Consider the following 11,586-nt stretch of genomic DNA (forward strand, 5'->3'; position numbering starts at 1 on the left):
TGTTCTATAGTTTCCACACTCTGTTGGGTCACCTTTCTTTGGAATGGGAACAAATATAGATCTCTTCCAGTCAGTTGGCCAAGTGGTTGTTCTCCGGATTTCTTGATACAACTTAGTGAGCACGTCCCAGGCAGCAAAGCATGTAGGATTCTTAAATAAGCAAAACTGTGAATAAACCCTTACTCCTCCATCTTGGTCAGTCCTTGCATTGGCATCAAAGGATGAAGCTAATTCAATTCTTGCTTACCATTAGGAATTCAGCTCTTATTCTCAATGTTGTTGTTGTTATTATGTGCTGTCGAATCACCTGCGACTCATAGAGACCCTATAATCAACAGTACTAAGCCCTGCTCTGACCTGTGCCAATCTCACTGTCTCGACACACCCACTGCTCCAGTCAAAAACTCTGCCTCTGTGCCCTGTTAGTCTATGTTTATACATAGGGCTTTCAGAGGCATGCTATTTCAGAAGTGGGTGGCCAATCCTTCTTCCTAGTCTGTCTTAATCTGAACTCTCTCAGATTTAGAGAAGTATCTGACAGACAAGCAGATTACAGAAAAAACAGATACTCTCAATACTCAGAAAAAAAAAATAACACCAAACAACTGAACACATAATTACAGAGAACATTTTAGACATAATCTTATACAGAGAGTTAAAAATTTGTTTTAGTTAAAAAAAATTAAAAGGATAAATGAGGACAAATATATAGATAATATTTATAATCATTGCATTACAAATCTTTTAAGAGAAATGAAAATCATCTGAGGTAAAATTGAAGGAATTACTGAGCTCACTGTTTTTCATCACAGGAATATTTGTTATTTTTTTTCCTTATAATTAAAAAAGAAGGAAAATGTGATTGCTGTTAAGAATCTGTATACATTAACTTTAGGTTTTAATTTCAGACAGTATTCATTACCTACCTGCAGCGCAATTTAAAGTGATTATCTCTTCTCCAATTTGTCCTCTCTCCTTTCCATTTTAAGTTTTTAGATAATTATATATTTTTAACTTTGTCAGAGTTCACAATATTTACATTCTATTATGCAAATTTAATTGCTTCAGTCCTTTGACTTCAATCTCCATATAGATGGCTTTAGTAATCACCAATTCTTTTTATTCTTGACTCACCATTCCTGAGTGCTTTTTTCCAAAACATTATTTCGGTAATTGTATTGCATCGTTAATCAACTGTAGTTTGTTTATTTTTTAATCTTCTAAATAGTTCACTCTTACTACCTGTTCATTGCTTTTATGGTTTTTTTGAATAATTATTAGCCACCCATTGTTTTCTTCTGATATATAAAGGTATTGTTTTATTAAATTCTAGAACTGAGTATAAAATAAAAATCTGAAGGCAACCTAAGAGTATTCTCTTGTTAATGATATGAATGTGGTTCTTGGATGTTTGGTATGTTTTTGGCCTGTTCACTTTGTTTGTCATCTCAGAATAATGTTTATTTGAATACTTAATATCACTCAGTACCATTTTCTGATATCTTTATGTAATTGTTGTGTGCCATCAAGGCAGAGCTGGCCCATAGCTGATCCTCCAGCTGGCTTTCAGGGGCAATAAATCACATGATAATAGACTGCTCATCCTTCTCCCACAGAGCAGCTGGTGAATTTGGTCGCATGCCTTTGAGATTATCAGCACAGTTTCTTCTGTATGTTGGATAATCGTTTTTCTTCAACATTGTCATAATTTATCTTTATAAAATTCATGTTAATGTTCCCCTGTTTAGAAAGAACTCTTACTATGGATTTTTCCCCCTTAATCTGAGTTATATACAATGGCAGATATTTATTCTCGTTATTATCCTTAATATTTTATCATTAGTACTATGGAAATGGAATTGCTTTTAAGTTCTAAAACTCAAGAACTTCTTTTACTTAGTTTCATGGTTTCCAGGTCAGTTTCAAAATGAGAAGAATAATTATTGTTTAGCTATTTTTTGTTTTTGTAGAGACTGATTGTAAGAAGGGAGTGATTGGCTGAAAATGTTCTCTCTTGTCTGAAGTGTTATTCTATCAGCCATGCATGAATAATTTTAAGTTTTTGGACATGAGATTCATTTCTTTGTAGATTTTTTCCCAATTGTATGTATTCTCATTCCTGTAGGTCATATAGCACTGGTGTACAAGTTGCCATACAGAGGTCTCTTGTGGTTGCTGTGAGGCTGAGCACTGTGACACTTATGTGTCAAATGCATTAATGGTTGGCTAACCAGTGCAGACAGAGAGTGGGGTGGAGCTTCCCAATTAAAACAAGCTTGGAAAGAGGACTGACATCCACTTCCATAATAGCTTGCCTCCGGAAACCCTATGAACCTGGAGAGAGGATGAAAGGCACCCAAGCATCGAGGACTCTCCTTCATAGGGTCACTATGAGTCGCCTGCGACTCGACGGCACTTAACAACAACATATAGTCATATATTATTTTATTCTTAGTATTTGCTCCCAGTATTTTTGTTGTTATTGATTGCCTTTGAGTTGCGCACTACTCATAGCAACCCTATGAACAAAAGACCTGAAGCCATTCTACAACTATCGACTTAGATAAAAGTCCAGAGGCAGATTATTTAAGAAGTGGATGCCACTTCTGCTTCTAAACCTGTCATGGTATGTTATGTGCCATTTAGTCCTCTGTGATGTAACAGCTCTGAACCCTTCCCTGTCCTGAGCCAATCTCACTAATTCTGACACACCAACCCCCATTGCCCCAGTTACTATATCAATCCGTATTATCCGAGGTCTCCCTCTGCTGTGCTGTTCATCCACCCTTCCGAGCATGATGTCCTTCTCCAACGACCAATCTCTCCTAGCCACGTGCCCAAAGTGAGGCAGAACTTCAAAATCATAGCCTCCTGAGAAAGTTGGTTTCACCCTTTCTAAGACCAATTTGTTTTCTTGGCAGATTCAAGATTCTTCTCCAGCACCACAACTCGAAGGCATCTATTCTTCTGTCATCCTTAGTCATTGTTTAACTTCTGAAGCATAAGAAGTAAATGAGAAAACCATGGCCTGGATTAGACACACCTTTGTATCTAGACTGACATCCTTGCTTTTTAGTACTCTGGGGAGTTCCATGACAGCAGATTTTCCCAATGCATTCACCTTTTGATTTCCTGACTGCTTGTTTTAAGAGTGTTGATTGTGGATCGGAGCAAGCTCTAATTGCTAACAAACTCAATCTCTTCTCCATCTAATATTGTGCTGCTAATTGGCGCAGTGGTGAGAATCTTTGCCTTCTTTTTTAAAAATCTTTTTTATTTTTATTATTATTAATTTTAATGAATATTCACAGAGATTTTGGATTTCCATTCATTCATTCATTGTTGAACTTCTTCTCCGTGTCCATCCCTCCCCTCCAGTTTGTTCTTCTTTATGAAAAATGAAAGAAAAATTCTTTCATTGTTATACAATCCCTCCCCTAAAGTCCACTCCACTATCCAATCTTCATTCTGGACTCATGTCTTGATAATAATACCTAATCATATATCCCTATTAAACAGTTTTCTCCCTCATCTATTTCAATGCAGTATACATTATTTATCTCCCTTTCTCAGTCTCACCTCAACCCTGATGTCAGTCCCATTTTGCAACAGTGGCACTGTGCAGTATTTGTCCTTTTGTGACTGAGAAATTTCACTCAGCATAATGTTCTCCAGGGTCATCCATTTTGAATAATATTTCATGAGTTCCTTGTTGTTCTTTTTTTATTTGTGTGTGTGTGTGTGTGTTTGTGTACCGTTAAATCGAATCAGACTGGTACAGGAGGATATTGTTTCTCCTTCTCCAGCAGAGCACCTGACGGATTTGAACTGCGCACCTCTGGGATTGCAATGCAGCTTCTTGCCACTAGGCCACCAGAGCTCGCTGAGTTCCTTGTTTTTCAATGCAGTGTAGTATTCCATTGTTTGAATATAACACAGCTTCTCTATCCATTCGTTTGTTGATGGATACTTAGGTTGTTTTCAACTATTTGCTATTGTGAACAAAGCCACGATAAACATGGGTGTTTTGTTGTTGTTTTTTTTTTTTTTTGAACACTTCTTGCTGATCTTCTCTGTATCGTTCCAATTTTAGTATATGTGCTGCCAAAGCGAGCACAACATGGGTGTTTATATATCTGTTTGGGTGGCTGTTGTGGTTTCTTTGGGGTATATTCCAAGTAGTAGAATTTCTGGGTCCAATGGTATTTCTGTTTGGAACTTTGTGAGAAAACAACATACTTCCTTCCATAGTAGCTGCATCATTTTATACTCCCACCAACAGTGAATAAGGATTCCGGTTTCTCCACAACCTCGCCAGCATTTTATGTTTGCTATTCTGTTAAATTTTGCTATTCTTACTGGGGTGAGATGGTATATCATAGTTATTTTGATTTGCATCTCTCGTAGAGTTAGGGATTTTGAACATTTCTTCATGCCTTCTTGATGTTAAACTTCAGTCCATATTGAAGACTATAGTCCTTGACCATTTGTAGCAAGGGCTTTAAGTTTTCTTCAGTTTCACCAAACAAGGTTGTGTCATCTGCATATTGCAGGCAGTTAATGGGTCTTCCTCCAATCCTGATACCACACTCCTCCTGATAAAGCCATACTTCCCAAATGATCTGTTCTGCATACAGATTGACAGGATGTATCCCTGACACACTCCTTTCCTGATTTTGAACCATTCAGTGTTTCTTTGCTCTGTTCTGAGGACTGTTTCTTGGTCCAAGTATAGGTGTCATGTAAGTATGATCAAGTGGTCTGAGATTCCAATTTTCCTCAATGTTAGCTAAAACGTTTTGTGACTCCTTACCCCTATTTATTGATCTATCTAAAATGGTTTTATTTGAATTAGAGTTCTTAGGAATATGCTAACTTATTTTACTTCATTCTAGATATATAGGTGAAAGTAGAGTAAAGAGTACTCTTTACGATGTTGTTGATGTAGAGTCAGAACTAATTCATAGTTGATCCTCCAGTGGCTTTCCTAAGACTGTAAATTGCACAATAGGGAATAGCACATCTCTGTCCTGCAAAGTAGCTGGATTCAAACCATCTGCCTTAGAGTTAGGAGGGTAAATCCTTACCACTAAACCACTTGAGCTCTTCAATTCTTTAAGCTATACAAAAATAATCTATTAGTTGGGTCAAGACAAAGTCTATTTATTTAAAAATTTATTTGTCTGATGTTTTAACTAATTGGAGAGGAGCTTAGGTCACTGTCTAATGTCAATGTTTGGCTAGGCTATTTTCCCATTGAATTTTTAATATAACATTTCTCATACTCTATATTCTTAATTTACACAGCCTTATTTCTGAGCTTGTTATTCATTTGTGTTAAGAATAAGCATTAGGTTTAAGAAATGTTTTGAAAACTATGTAAACAAGTTTTGGCAAACATTTTTTAAGATATGTTTGCTGACTATATATTTTCTTCTGTAAATGAAGTTAATGATCAGCTTAGTTCGGTTATCTGCCAAAGAAAGTAATTCTAGCCTTAATTTTGAAGCACTCAGTTGGTAACCAAGAAATTGGTATTCAAACCCACTTTAAAGTTCCGAGAGTGAAAGACCTAACAATATACACTAACGATTAATGAAATTTCTAAGAATTGGAATCAAATTGCCAACAATATTCGTAGGTGTGGTGGTTATTGATATCGACATAAAATTTTAGGGCCCAATCAAAGAAATAGTACGCCTGTTATATTTTATTAGAAGCCATGCTTTATCATACACATTTTCACAGTTTAGCTCATTTAATCCAACCATACTGTGTTTATTGTTATTATTAAGTGCTATATATTTAGATAGTAAATTTTAAAGGTGCACTGTCAAATTAGATACAGTTTGTGAAAGAAGTAAGGTGAGGTCAAGATATTTTTGTCTGAAAAGTTGCCATTAACCAGTTTGAGGGAGAGTAGCAAATCTGTGAGTTTAGGTGAGAAGAGGAAGGATGTAAAGGACATAGAGGAAAAGAAAAGGGTCAACTGACTGACTTGTAGAACACTGCACAAGTGAAGAGTTTGGGCAGAGGTGAAAGAACTACCAAAAGGACCAAGATAGAAGGGAAAGTGAATTGGAAAGAAATGAGAGTCTGGTGTCTGGGAACTGGAGTAAAGAAAACATTGTGCTTTGGAAGGGTGAACAAAAGGTTTAAATTTTGCTACTTGTTCAAATAACAAGAAAATAAAATATTATTCCTTCTAGTATTAGCTTGATTACTCTTTAGTAAATAGTTAGCGTTTTTAATATATATTATGATGAGTTTAGAGGGCTCTGGTGACCTAGCAGTAAAAAGCAGCCCTGAGTGTATTTGGACTTCACCTGCTGCTCCATGGGAGAAGAATGGACAGTCTCTTTCTTTCTTGCAATTACCAGCCTCAGAAAACCCGCCAGAAGGTCAGCATTGAGTTGGTTCTGACTAAGTGGGACAAAACAGAATTTGAAGATGAGATTTATAATTTTTAATTATATCATATATTGAGGATGACACAGGATAGTACAGGGTTCAGATCTGGTGTGAATAGTTTTGCTATGATTCCTACTTGGTTTGACAGCTCTTAACAGCAACAACAGCACATACTGAGTGAATGGCATAAAAGTTTTACAAATGGTTTTTTTAGAGAGTTTTTTGTTTGTTTATACATGACTAGAATTTTCCCCCCTATTCATGAAGTAGCAATGCTTTAGTATACTGATGGTATACTGAAGAATTCACCTAGGTATTTTTCGATGAGTCAGTTCTGGCTTATACCTACTGCTCTATACAATAGAATAAAATACTGCCCAGGTTCATGCCTTTGTTATAGATGACGCCTGTTTTGCATCCATTTTATGTATCCAACTACTAAGGTTATTCTTCTTTTTCCCTGAGCTCCTTTACCAAGCATTATGTCATACTTCAGTGACAGGTCCCTCCTGAAGCACATATATACCAGGAAATGATGACTTTCCACTCTCATTTCAAAGGAACGCTCTAATTGTAATTCCTCATAGGTAGATTTGTTCCATTCTCAAACAGTCCATGGTATGTTGTTGTTGGTGTGTACTGTCTAGTCTGAACCAACCCATAGCTGATCCTCCTGTGGGTTTACAGAGGCAGTTAATCACATGGGAAGAGATTGTCCATCCTTCTCCCATGGAGCAGTTAGTGGTCTCAAATTGTGTGCCTTTGGGATTGCAGCCCAGGTAGTGATTTACAAAATCATTGTTCCTGTGTATTTCATTGTATGAACTTACCATAGTTTCTAAATCCATCCTATTGTGGTTGGACATCTGGGCTATTTCCATGTTCTTGCAATGGTGAATAACACTACTATGAGCATTGATATCCAAGTCTCCATTTGTGCCTCAGCTCTTATACTCTTGGGGTATAAGAAGTGGAATAGCTGGGTCATTTGGAATTTTTATGTTGAGATTTCTAAAGAAATAGCAAACTGCCGTCCAGAGTGATTGTACCATTTTACAAACCTACCAACAGTGTATAAGAGTTCCTATCTCACCACATTTATTACTTGCTGTCCTGTTAAATTTTGCCACTACTACTGGAATGACATGCAATATCATTGTGGTTTTGATTTTCATCTCTCTTATTACAAGTGATTTTGAGCATTTCTTCATTTGTCTTTTGGTTATCTGAATATCTTCCTCTGAATCTTTCATGTCTTTTGCCCATTTTGTATTTAAATTATCAATCTTCTGTTTATGGAGACCTTGTAGAATTATGTAAATTGTTTATATGAGACTCTTGTCTGAAATGGGAGTGCCAAATGTTGTTGATTTCCCCACCCCACATCAATATATTTTCATTCTATTTTAAAAAGATTTTGATGCACACAGGAATTTAATATTTAGAAGGTCCCGTTCATCATTTTATCCTTTTCAGACTGAGCATTTCTGGTTGTATTTGGCAGTATCTTTATATCATATACTAGACCACCTGTGCTTGATAACAATTTGTCTCTGAGAAACTTTATGATTTTGGGTTATACTCTCAGGTCTCTAATCCACCTTGAGTTGATTTTTTTAGTCTGGTGCGAGATATGGATCCAATTTCATCATATTGCAGGTAGCAGTCCAGTTTTGCCAGTACAATTTATTGAAGAGATTGTCATTTTCCATTTAATAGTCTTTATTTTCTTGTTTAATATCAGTTGACCATAGATAGCTGGATCCATTTCTGGGTTCTCAATTCTGTTCCATTGGTCTATGGGCCTGTCATTGTACCAGTACCATGCTGTTTTGGTTACTACCACTGTGTAGTAGATTTTGAGGTCAGAGAGTGCTATGAGTCCCATGTCATTTTTGTTTTTCACAAGTGCTTCACTTATTTGGGATATCTTTCCTGGCCAAATAAACTTGACAGTTTCCCTTCAATCTCCTTGAAAAAGGAATTTGGTATCTGTATCGAGATTGGGTTAACCATGTATATTGCTTTTTTTTTTTCAGTGTGTGGCATTTGTTAATACTTTAAAAAAATCACAGGCAATCACATTATTTTTGATGGGCCCATAGAACCAGAATAGAGAGAAGAATACATTGAGACAGCAGCATACACAGACACGCAAGTTCACACATACACATATTTTTCAGTTTAGCTGCTTCTATCATTCATTCCTGACTCCACAGCAGCACATGTTGAAGAGGGTTCTGGAACACTCTAGAGAATTCCATGCTGTCAGAGAAGACATGGCGAGCACTCGACACCCGTTTTCTCCTGTGTCAGCTGTGCATTCACAAGCACTGAAACCTCTACAAGCAAACAGATGTCACACACCGAGGATCACAGAGAACGATACAGGAGACGTTTACAGTACAAACTTGACTCTACTCCTAAACCTAACAGATGGCAGGGCGCTTGTCATCACCTCTCACACACCCCGTGACAGAGCCAAAATGAGCCTGTTCTGCTGCATCACAGATAGAGTCCAACGTGGCAACACGGCCAGAAGATTTCATGGAAAGAAGAGGCTGGAAGCCGTTAGGAGTCTGGGCCCCGGGGTCTTTGGGGGCTACGTCTCTGTAAAGGAGACCCTTCCGTTGTCAGGCTTAGCTGGAAACTCATTCACTTTGAGGGGAGAAGTCGAGGTGTGACAAGGTCAGATGTAAGGGGGAGAGGCTGGTGGGGAGCCATCTTCCTCTCAATGAAGTGTGTTTTCACACAGCATTCAAACGGATGCCACAGGGAATCTCTGTTGGCGTTTCTGGAGTGATACTTTTAATAATGCGCTCCTTAAAGGACCCTGAAGTGGTGATCAATCGATAAATGATATATGCAGGAATGCAGATGAATGACGAGGTTCCTATGCAGTAACCTAAGATGACACTCCAGTGGGGGTAATTATATTGGAAAAGTCGTAGCTCTGGGGGGACTCATCAAAAAACTGCAAATGATGAACACGAGAAACAGAGGGCTGATGGCTACCCAGCAGATCCTCCAAAACCATCGAGGGCTGAAGCCAAGCATTTCCTTCACGTCACTGCAGAACTGAGTGATGACACAGCGACTGCTTCAATCAGTACGACCGTGAGGACCGCAGGCCCCGTCGCATATTCCTCCAGCAGCTTCACCACGTAGGCCCCTCCAAAAGTCAGGGTGACCAGAGATCCAAAGAAGCAAGTGGTAACCACCCCCAGCACACACCACTCCCGACACTTGGCCCAGAACTCATCCAGCACAGCTGTGATCACCCCCTCCAAACCTGCGAACGTACTATCCAAGCCCAAGGTGATTAACATCAGGAAGAAGATGATGGCGAAGAACGTGGATGCTGGCATGTTGGCTATGGCTTCTGCATATGTGATGAAGAGGAAGCTGGGGCCTGCATCTTTGGCCACTTCAGACACGTCTTCGTTCCTCATCTCGGCCATATATCCAAGCACCGTGAAGATGACAAATCCCGAAACAAAGCTCGTCATGCAGTTCACCACACTGGTCACCAGGGCATCTTGGTAACAGTTGTTGTTGAACTTGTTGTAGCTGGCAAAAGCCAACAGAACTCCAAAGCCAGGACCAAGAGAAAAGAAGATCTGAGCCGCGGCATCCACCCACACCCCTGTCTCCAGGAGTTTCTGCTAGTTGGGTTTCAGGTAAAAGAGGACACCCCTCCAGGCTCCAGGGAGGGTGGCCCCCCTCACCAGCAGGATGGAGAGGATGATGTAAGGGAAAGTAGCTGTCACCCACACCACCTTTTCAGATGTTTTGACACCTTTCCAGATGCTGAAGTAGACGACAGTGAAGACCAGCATGATGCAGAGGGCAAGCTGCCAGCTGATGCCCCCCAGGTCCTGGAGTCCCTGTGACCGGTGGAGCTGTAGGACATGGTGTGTGTAAAACTCTTCCACTGGGGACGTGGAGTGGAGCGTCCAGGTGACATTGTCCTCAGAGAAGTAGTTGGTGCAGTTGCCGGTGTTCCAGGGGTTCTCGCAGCTGGTCCAGGGCAGCTTGTCCGTGAAGGAGGAGATGAGGTAGTACAGTGCCCAGGCCATGATGGTGTTGTAGTAGGAGACGATGTAGAAAGCAATGATGCAGATGGCATAACCAATTCCCTTGAATATTGGGCAGATCTTCCTCCATATTGAAATGCATCCATTTCTGTGGTACTGGCCCAGCGTAAGCTCCATGTAGAAGAGCGGGATCCCTCCAAAAATGGCCATGATGGTGTAGGGAAGGAGGAACGCCCCTCCTCCATTCTGGTAGCATATGTAGGGAAAGCACCAGACATTGCCCAGGTCCACAGCGTAGCCAATGACAGAGAGGAAGAAATCCACTTTTTTGCCCCAGGTCTCCCGTTCCCCTTGATGAACCTCTGTGGCTAAGGTTGTGGTACCTGCTGGGGCACAGTGCTAGGTGTCATCTCCTGTGGGCTCGGAACTGCTGAGTACCCGTTGGAGATCTGGTTGGGCTCAGCTTTCTGGCCCGAGGCAGGGACCCCTTTCTGTAGGACTCCATTGCCTTGACAGTCTTCTCTATCCTCACCCGCTGATGGCTCCTTCGGAGAGTTTAAGGGTGTGGTCTCCATCCTGCGGGTTAGTTAAGGATACCGGTGCCCATCTGCCAAAGGCCTGACTTCGGTTGTTGGTCCTGGGATTCCTCAGAGCTTTATAGAGATGGGATGGAGAGCTCTTTGTGGCCATGGTCTTCACCCCATGAATTCTCCACTCTCCATTTCACAAATGCTCCATCTTCATCATCCTTTTCTGAGAAAGCAGTGAAGGTCATGGCGTGGGTCATCAGTGACTCACCAAATGTCAACCTCTCAGCTTTGCTCATGTTCTTCAAGGAGACACCAAACACCAATTCATGATCATAAACATTCATGTCACTGAGGCCCAGCTTGCCATTGAAGTGTTTTCCAACGTCACAGCCAAACCACACAGCCTCTCCATCTTTGATGGAGGCAGCAACCATTGTTTTCAAGAAGTCAATAGGCTGGTTGTTATACAGAGTTTTTCTCCCTCCAACCATATTGCTTAAGTAGTCTACTGTGTAAAGTTTGTTGTACTTGTGCTGGGGCCGAGGGTCCTTCACTAAACAAATCATATCCTCCATATTGAAGAGAGGTTTGACATATTCTCTGTAAAA

At 40.0% G+C, this 11,586-nt stretch overlaps 1 protein-coding gene and 1 pseudogene across 1 annotated transcript in view; one reads left to right on the forward strand and one right to left on the reverse strand.

Annotated features, from left to right (window-relative positions):
- SGCZ (sarcoglycan, zeta) overlaps positions 1-11,586 on the forward strand; it is a 755,475-nt gene that overhangs the window by 415,915 nt on the left and 327,974 nt on the right. The gene's annotated exons all lie outside the window — the stretch shown is intronic.
- Positions 9,159-11,023, reverse strand: LOC102859058 (annotated as a pseudogene).

This window comes from Elephantulus edwardii, unplaced genomic scaffold, assembly GCF_000299155.1.
Source record: "Elephantulus edwardii isolate Elephantulus edwardi_28Jun2011 unplaced genomic scaffold, EleEdw1.0 scaffold00128, whole genome shotgun sequence".
Lineage (NCBI taxonomy): Eukaryota > Metazoa > Chordata > Mammalia > Macroscelidea > Macroscelididae > Elephantulus > Elephantulus edwardii.